This window comes from Miniopterus schreibersii, assembly GCF_964146895.1.
Source record: "Miniopterus schreibersii genome assembly, chromosome: 1".
NCBI lineage: Eukaryota > Metazoa > Chordata > Mammalia > Chiroptera > Miniopteridae > Miniopterus > Miniopterus schreibersii.
The window spans coordinates 43200624-43210771 of NC_138101.1; positions in this window are offsets into that span (position 1 = coordinate 43200624).

Below are 10148 nucleotides of genomic sequence, written 5' to 3' on the forward strand. Positions count from 1 at the left end.
GCTTTTCCCTTCCAGTCTGGAAGCATACTGAACAAACATTCTCTTCTCAAAGCAATCCTTCATCTTCATCATCACCATCGCCACCATACTTTGACCCCCCATATCTCTCCAGCTGTAACCCATCCTCTCTTTTCTTGTCCACCAGGAGTACACCACATATTTTCTCCTTAATTCCTCTTCAGGCTTTAGACTACCTTTTGCAATAACTTGCTGTTGTCAGAACAGTAAGGCCATCTGCCTCCACAAGTCACCTCTTGATTATATTTCTACTCCTTGGGCTTCCACGAGGCCAGACTCCTTTGTATTTACTCCCATCTCTCTATTTACTTTCTCCTTCTTGAGCTCATTTTTCTCTGTCTATTCCTCAACTGTCAATTTTTATTTGTATTTTGGTCTCAAATGTCAGCTCTCACTCTGTATAAACTCCCTGGATGGTTTAATCAACTCTGACATTTTCAACTATTAATTCCCACCTCTCAGATCTATACCTCATCCCAGGCTAGCCCTAAACATCAGCCCCATATACCCAGCTTCCTGTTAAACTTTCACTGGAGTGCCTTGGATTCCACGTACTGAAAATAGAAGTCATCTTTTCAAAAGCCTACTTTCCCAGTCTCATCTCCTTTCTCTTCTTCCTTCAAACTCTGCTCTTTCACTACTATGACCTTTGTGTTTTTGCTCTTACCTGGAATATTCTTCCTATCCCACTCCTCCTAACTTGTCTGACTACACATTCCTTGAGGCTCACCTTAGCATCACCTCTCTTAAGGAATTCAGCTGCACACACCCCCTCTGATTTCCCGAGGGTCTTACTCACATCCCCATCACTGCAATGCCATATTGCACTTTTCTATTTTGTGTCTTTCTACCATTAGAGTGTGAGTTTCTTGAGAGCAAAGACTGTATGTGAGCAAAGTCACCATTTTTATATCCAGGACTTAGCCTGACACATAATAGGGATTCAATAAATGTCAATTGAATTAACTTTATTTTTACACAACAAAAATGAATCTTCCTCCAGCTCTTCTTCAGGAAGCAATGTGGGATGTACTGACAATGTCAACAGTGGATTCCATTTCAATAGTTTCCCCTCCTCCCTCACTTCTCTCTCACCTTCCTTCCTCTGTTTTTGAAGGTTATTATATTTGGGATTGTCAATGAGTTCCAAATGAAAGGCCCACCTTACTCATGTTAATTGACTTTTTAAAAATAAGTAGTCAAAGGAAAGAAGACTATAATTTCTTTTTTGTGAGCAAAACGATTTCCAGATGTAAGAAATGTCATATAACCCAGATCTGAGCATGAGGTAAAGTGAGAAGCCGTCATGAACAAATCAGCCAAACTCCCACACAGTTTTAGAGCTGGAAGGGACATCAGCAATGACTGAGTCCTCCAATGACTCATAAATTGCTTTGATAATTAGTAAACTGCCTATAGAGCCACACTGTATATTGAAGCATTTGGATTTTGGGAAGTGCACAGACGGGGTGGGGAATTCCAGCTCAGCTTCTCACTAGATCTTAGCCATTTAACCTCTTAAAGACTCCATTTTCTCATTTATATATTACTGAGAATAATAATATATTTAAAGTGCTCTCAGTAGAATCTCAATATATGTCGGTTGGACTGAATCTGATATCATATTTATTTCGAAATATTAACATGTCCCTGGCTCAAATTTAGGAGGCAGTAAAAGACATACTATCTCAATGCAGCATTGTTATGAACTGAATGTGTCCCCCCAAACCCATACATTGATGTCCTAACCTCCAATATGATTGTATTAGGAGGTGGGGCCTTTGGAAGGTAATTAGGTCTAGATGAGGTGATGAAGGTGGAGCCCCGGTGATGGGATTAATGTCCTTATAAGAAGAGGAAGAGAGACCAGAGCTCTCTCTCTGAAATATGAAGACCTGGCAAAAAGGTGGCTATCTGTAAGACAGGAAGAGAGCTCTCACGAGGAACCAAATCTACTGGCACCTTGGTCTTGGACTACTCAGTCTCCAGAATTTTGTGAAACAAATGTTTGTTGTCTAAGCCTACGGTATTTTTTTATAGCAGCCTGAACTAAGACAAGCATAAACCAATGGGACAGATACTGATTATTGCTGGGTCAAGGCTTGTTGTTATTACAAAAGTCCTCTTTTGCCCATTAGATACATATCTTGTTTCTTATGTGTTTATAAATCCAAACATGGTGGTAGAATTAGACGACCTTGTCAAGTCATCTATCCTATAAAAAAGTATTGAAAGTAGAAATATGACACTGATATAGAGTAGAACTATCATGGACCAATAAATAATTTAAAACAACTTCTAGGAGTGAAAGAAGTAAAGTCTCCCACCAGGCAGCATATCCCTTTGTAAATAACTCTGGGTCCCCAAGGACAAAAGAGATGTGCTTTCATATATCATGGGGAGCGGGGAAGGGGAGGGGCACCCAGCTATCGCTACAACAGCACAGGTGCGTAGGATCCCTGCTTTGGGCTCCACGGCCTCATCTGTTTCTCTGTTGTGTATGGATCATGATGACTCCATTACAGGGTTGTCATGAGGGTGAAATGAGGTTACATAAGAGGAGGACTTTGCAACGGTTTGTCGTTGTTATTTAAAATATAGAGGAACTTCTTAAGTAACACTTTCAGAAATTTCTTTAAAATTGTCTTCCTCCCACATAAAAAGCACTTTAAATAGTTATCAGTACAGAGTTGACAAAACACATCATGGTTCATTAGAAACAATGGAAGAGCATTTAGCCAGGACAAAGAACAAGGCAAGTCTATGTGTAATAGTATGAAAATATTTCCAAGATACAGTGTTATATGAAGAAAAGCAAATTGCAGAACAGTATACTTAATGTGATCTCATCTATATAAAAAATATGTCAATAAGTAAATAAAGAGCACACACCAAACTGTGAACAGTGATTACCTCTGCAGAATGGGACTGGGTGAGAAATTTTCATTTTTAACTTATATAGTTCTATTATAACTTTTATAATTAGAAATTAGTAAACTATATCTTTTCCAAAAATTTCACATATAAAAACGAAATTAGAAAGAGACTCTGACTAAATAGGTATCACATTTGGCTGCCTTAAAAGAAGAAAGTGACATTGTCTACAGACCAGCCGAGAATGTTTTAGAATTCATGAAGAAAAATGAATAGAAAAGAGAAATAAAATGATTCTCAAGGCAAAAAGTGAAAACTTCATAAGATCGAACATGAAAAACTAGCTTGATGGAGGCCCAGATTGCTGAATTGTTCAGCACCTTTGGGTAACAACCAGCTGCTTCTCCTGCTGGCGAGTCCTCCAGCTGAACCTGCTCCTCAGGTAACCAGCACGGCCACCCTGCAAGGATGAGACTCTTCGTCCCTCTAGTATTTGACCTAGCACCACTCATATCCAACATTAGCAGTAAAAATTGTAGGTAATTGTCTATCTGTCCACTAAGTGAACCGAAAAAATGGAAGGAAATTCATCACCCAGGACTTAAAGGCCTTGAAACCCGCACAGCAGACCCTCTCTGGGTGAGTCAATGAGATAACATAGGGGCTTTCTCTGACCTCTGTCCCCAAACCAAACCTATGTTTATGTCCTGTGTGAAAATATATTTGTTGCCCTCATGGTCTCATTCATTTCTGTACTTGGGCTAGAAAGAAGGCTCTTACCTTCTGGATTTTTCACAGCTTTCACGAGGAACCACTTCCGCACACAGGTGTGGTCCACATCCTGCTTTCAGAGTTGGCTGAGGGATCCCGGGGTTGATCTCATTTCTTCCAGATCTGGAATCCAATAAACAAAGTGCAGGCCTCCTCTGACATACCTTCTCCTGAAAGGCAATGACGACATCCACCCGGGCCCGGGGTCAGGGCTCCCGCCTCATGGCAGTAAGCACCCCTTGACCTCAGTCAAGGCAAAATGTGAAAACTTCATAAGATCAAACATGAAAAATTAGCTTGATGGAGCCCAAGATTGTTGAATTGTTCAACACCGTTGGGTAACAACTAGCTGCTTCTTACCTTCTTCGGGATTTTTCATGAGGAACCACTCGGGAAAGATAGGGGAGACTGCATAGTCCAGGACCTCCCCACACTCAGGCCCAGCTCCCGAGGACTGTTTCTCCACGGCTCGCTCCCACCCACCCAGACTCCTGAGCCTTCTTACACGCCCAGATTAGGAGGCTGTGTTTCTCAGGCCATGTCGGAGAAGCCTGAGCTCCTTAACCCAGAAAGGGAAGAGTGCTGACAAGGCAGAGGGGCGGGGGCTCTGGAGCCGGAGCCTGGAGGGGCCCTCGCTGAAGTGGAGCAGGAGACCAAGGCGTGCTCCCTTGTGGCTGGCTTTTTCCTGTTTGCAAAACTTGATTAAAACATCCTGCCCTTTCTCATTTACTCCTATCATGGACACTTGTCCCCTAGGATATAACCTAAACTGTAGTAAATCACTATTCCAAGACAACTTAGTTTTTAATAAATCTAAGATGCCCATGTGTGTCCTGGTAGATACCAAATATTCCATGGGAATTTGCAAAGAAACCTATACTCTGCTTACTTACACATAGTTAGTAGGTCAGGATTGTTAAGTATGTTATGCAAATCCTCTTTATCTTATTCTTCCTGACCTGCTCATCTTTGAAAAAAATGTTTTAAAGATTTTTATACAAACAGATTTAACAATTTATCCTTGTAGTTCTGAATCTTTGCATTATATATTTTGAAGCTACGTAATTAAATAATTACATTAAACTATATGAAATTGCCATTGGTGATTATATCATTATAACACATAAAGGTTTATGGTTATTTTATTTTCTTAGTAGAGGGTGATCTATCAAAATAAAATAAAACACTTAAACAATCCTTTTTGCCTTAAATTCTCTTTTGTCTGATATTAATATTCTCACATTGTCTCACTGTTTGTTAGTGGTTGACTGCTAACATTTTTTCTCCAAATTGACTAAAAGACACATACAATGCTCTATTATTGAGAGTATGAGAAAAAGCCCACTCCATTCACTACTGGTGGGAATGTAAATTGTTTCACATTTTTGGAATTAAACTAGATTAAATTTTAATTGTGACTTATTAAATTATAATTTTTATTTTATTAAATTACAAATGTGTAATAAGTACACCCCTTGGTCCAGAAATCCCACTTAGAAGTATCTGATAAAACTATACACCCACACAAAAATGTATATAAAAATTTTCATTAACATAGTTTGTGATCATGAAATATTAGAAACAACTTTTAAAAGTTCAAATGTTATAGAATGGTGAAATAAGTTATTGTGTATACATACAGGAGAATACTACAGAGTTTTCTTTTAAAAAAGCAGACCAGGGGCCAGGCAGGTGGCGCAGTTAGTTGGAGCCTCACTCTGAACACCAAAAGGTTATGGGTTTGATTCCAGTCCAGGCACATCCTAGGTTTGGGGTTCAGTCCCCGGTCCAGGTGTCTACAGGAGGCAACTGATCAATGTTTCTCTCACATTGGTGTTTCTCTCCCTTCCTCCCTGTCTAAAATCAATAAAAACACATCCTCAGGTGAGGGGGGGGAAAAAAAGCTCACCAGTGTCCTTTGTCATGAAAAGACGCTCATATTTTTTAGGTGAGAAGGCAAGCTGTTAAAATACAAGGGTGAGCAATAGAAAGTTTATAGTTATAATAAAAATAAATAATAGAATAGTTAATAAATAATAATACAAGAATAAACTGTTTCATGAACTCACAACTGTAAATCTACGTTTGCCCACCCCATATTCCTGCATTAGCCTCACCAGTTGCCTATTGACTATATCTAAATGATGGTAATTTTTTATAGGCTTGAAATATAAATGGTTCCTGTTGGGCACAAGCACAGAAGCTGAGCCTAATGTGAATCACCTGCTCATCCAATTGCCTTTAATGGAGATAAAATAACCATTAGGATCTTTTCCAAGCTTTTGGCTTTTAGATGAATTTTTTTGCAATTAGTGCAGCAGTAGCTTTTGATTTTGAAGTCCCTGCAGCCATAAGTTTGATTTTAAGCAGCTGATTACTTTCTGCAGTAGTAGATTAAATGATTTCTCATAACCACATGAAATTTTTGTTCAGTTTTGTTTGTTTGTTAGGTCTTCATTTATTCAAGGTCTTCTTGATGACTTGCCTCAGCCAGAATTGGCTAGTAGGTTTCCCCTTGTGTGACAACTTGGTATACTGGGTTAAGATCGTGAGACCACATTTTGTTCAGTGGAAAAAGGTATCCTGCTCAATTAGTGATGTCTGCATGGAAAAAAGATGGATATGAGTGATGGGGAGCCTTTGGAAAGCCACTGAGTTTCCTACTCTTAATGTGTCAAGAAGGAAAACTTTCCTCTCCTCTTAGGTTTAGTGAATCTAGTCTGTGAATTTAACTGAAAAAAGACAGATTAACAGGAAGAAAGGAATACAAATTTATTAATTTTTTATTTGCACAGGAGTGGGGAAAGTATCGATATTTAACATCCTAGCATTGCCCTGAATCCCAGCATCATAAGAAAGAGAAATTGACGGTCCTCATTCCTCTCACTGCCTCTCCCGCCCTCCCTCCCTCCCCCCTCCCTCCCTCCCTCCCTCCCTCCCTCCCTCTCCCTCACGAGCCCTAACGAGGAGCATCTCGTGCAGGATCCCTGGGCGCTGGCCACGCTGAGATACCTCACTTTCGACACTTAGAGAGTAAAGCAGCCGACTTTTGTGGCCGCTCAGAGCGCGGGCTGGAGGCTGGAAGGAGAGTCCTGACTTGTGAGCTGGGACAGGGAGAGAGTGTGGGCCTGAGCACCATTTCTCCATGTTGCACTGTGGGGGAGTGGACGGCAGTTGGCCTTTCCATAGGGCAGCAGCCCTGAATCCTAGAAGTCCATGCACTTCTAGAAGGTCTGCTTGAAATTTATGCACAATGTTCATGTGGGGGTGGAAGATCCACATAGATTCTCAAAGGGGCACGACTCCAAAAGAAGTGAAGACGGGGGCACGGAGCGTGTCAGATAACCCTGGTCCTCACCGTGTCCTGAGACCCTGTGTGTGTCCCCAAAGCACTTCCTGTTGAATCCTGCCATGCCGACTAGGATGAGGGGCTGAGCCCCGACTTGACACTACCGAGGGTTCAGTGAGTGAATCCACGAAACAGCCAGTGCTGAGCTATCCAGTTCCACCACTTACCCCTTACTTCTTCATCTACCAGAAAGAGGCGAGAGATCTGTGTTTTATTTCCTCTGTGACATTAAAGGATATTTTTAGAAAGAAAATATAATCGTGTGGTCATAATGACCTCTTCTGCACATGGGAGAGAGAGAGACAGAGAGGGACAGGGCTCTCTCTGGTCTCTTATAAGGGCCTCACTCACATGACTGTATCTAACCCTAATTACTTCCCAAAGGCCCCCCATTACATGGGGGTTATGGCTTCCACATATAAATTTTTGGGAATACAAATATTCAGTCCATATCACTGAGCAAATTATTGAACTTTCAATCTTAGTTTCTTCCTGGAACAATTATACCTACCTAATAGGGTTTTTGTGAAGATTAAATAAATTTTTAATATATATATATAAGTCTGCTTAGACTGAGTGATGCTATGGAAACAAATGACCCAAATTTCAATAACTTACAACACCCAAAGGGGCTTGTTCACGTTCATGTCCTCAGCATGTCAGCTGTGCTCTGCTCCAAATCTTATTCCAAGAGCCACACTGAATAAGTGGCTTCTGTCTGGGACAGGCAGGTCTCATGGCAAAGGGAAAACAGAGGTGGCAGACCTCACGGTGGCTCTCAGAGCTGCTTAGAAATGCCATCACTTCCATTCACTTTTCAACGGCCAAGCTAATGCAAAGCATAATCCTTCCAAAGGGACAGGCCTGAGAGTGAGGAGTGATCAATATCTTAGCAGTCACACAATCTGTCACAGTATGTAAAAGTGTAACCAGTAAATGTCAGTGTCCCTCCCTTCCCTCTCTCCCTTACCGATCCTGCTGAGGAACACGGTTGTGGAGCACGCAGGGGCCGTGTAAGGCCATAGTTAGCAGTCTAGGTTCTGGAGGCAGACTGCCATTTTCCAGCTGTGTGGCCCTGGGCAAGTTATTTAACCTGTGCCTCAGTTTCCTCCTCTGTAAAATAGGAATCATAATAGTATCCATGCCATAGAGATGTGGATTGAATTAGTTGATGTGTCTAAAGTGCTTAGAACAGAGTAAACCCTATATAATTAACTGTTGTTACTGCTGCTGTTATTGTTATTATTAAAGGAAGCCTGACTCGAAGTCAAAAACTTGATTTAAAATTCCAGCTAATCATTCTGTTAGTGACCTTGAGCAAGTCACTTAGTTTCTGAGTACTGATCATTTCTTCATCTGTAAAAGTGGAATAGCACTCACTTCGAGAGAGGCCGTGGGGGACAATGGTTAAAACCATGGACTTCAGAGCTGGACTACTTGGGATCAGACTCCAACTACACCACTTTCGAGCTCTGTGACTTGGGGCAAATTACTTAACCCCTGTGAGCCTCAATTTCATTACCTGTAAAGTAGGGGTAATAATCACACCTTACGTTCATAGGAATGTTATGGGAATTAAATGAATGGTTTGCGTGTAAATGTGTTAGGACAGCGCCTGGCTCTAGGGAAATGACCAATAACTGGATGGCACATAGAGCAAGTGCGTAGGAAGTTTCACTAGTGTTCTTTCCTCACAGGGCTTTGAGGATTGAGTATATAAATAGGCATGAAAGTGTTTATATAAAGTACCGGTCAAGTGTGAAGACTCAGGAATCTGCAGTGTGGACGTCTATGGCTGTGTAATTAGGATTAAGCAGGCTCAGCATGTCTGGGCAGCAGGCTTTTCTTTTGAAAGTCTGTCCAGTACAGTGACCCCCTTCAGGGCCTCCTTTAGGTGGGGATAGGCCCTGGCTGCTATTTTCCTAACTTGTGAATTATAGAAGCAAAAGCTGACACTTGGCCCTGCTTCCAGGATGACTGAGTATTTTGTATAACACCTTCAGAACAAACAAAAGTTTGCACCCCAAGATAAACCAAAAAGGTTGAAGTCATCCTGACTCGTTCTGATCTCCAAAATAATAAAGCCTTAAATGTTTCCTGTACATCTGGATTCACTGTCCAAAATACTCTTTTCTTGGTGTGTTTTTTTAAATATGTTTTTACTGATTTCAGAGAGAGGGAGATAGAAACATCCGCGATGAATCATTGACCGGCTGCCTCCTGCACGCCCCTCCTGGGGATCGAGCCCGCAGCCCGGGCACGTGCCCTGACCGGGAACCGAAGCGCAGTGATCGCCTGGATCCTAGGTCCACGCTCAGCTGATGAGCCACACCGGCCGGGTTTATCTCTTGATTTTTTTGCTGTGCTGATATCTATAGGCACATCATGACCTTTGTGAAACTGATAATCATGTGGGAAAGTTTCTGTTCTCCTACCATCAGCAGACTCATGTAACTGTCATAATCTTGGTAATTTTTCTTCCTTTTTGATTTTTAGAGAGGGAGGAAGGGAGAGGGAGAAACATTGATGTGAGAGTGAAACATCAACCCACTGCCTCCCGCATGCAGCCACCTAGCCGGGATTAAGCTCGAAACCTGAGCATGTGCCCTGATTGGGAATCGACCTGGCAACATTTTGGTGCACAGGACAACACCCAACCAACTGAGCCACACTGGCCAGAGTGATTTTTTTTTTAATAACTTTTTTTGTTTTAATTTGGGAAGTCTGTCCCCTTGTACTCTTTGTAAGCAAACTTTATCTTTCCTTTTCTGAATGTTTCTGTCTTGCCTACAGTTGACTGGACCAGGGGTTGCCCTCCTGATCCAACATGGGCCAAATCCTCCCTCCAGGAGTTTCTATTTGTTTTGTTTCTCAGCTTCTTAAACCACGAAGATGGGAACTGGAGGGCTGTGGGGTAACCATCTTCACCAGATACGGGCAGAGAGGTGGAGAAAGTTCATCCTGCAGAGCAGAATAAAGCAGAGACAAGATGGGGTGGGAGTGAGAGAGGGATGGGGGACAGCCCTGTCACCAACACCCCACGGCCTCCATCCCATCGCTCTGCTTCATTCACTTCATAACACTAATCCCTGTCTACACATGTGTTTGTTTGTGTCTGTGTAGCAACAAGAATGAG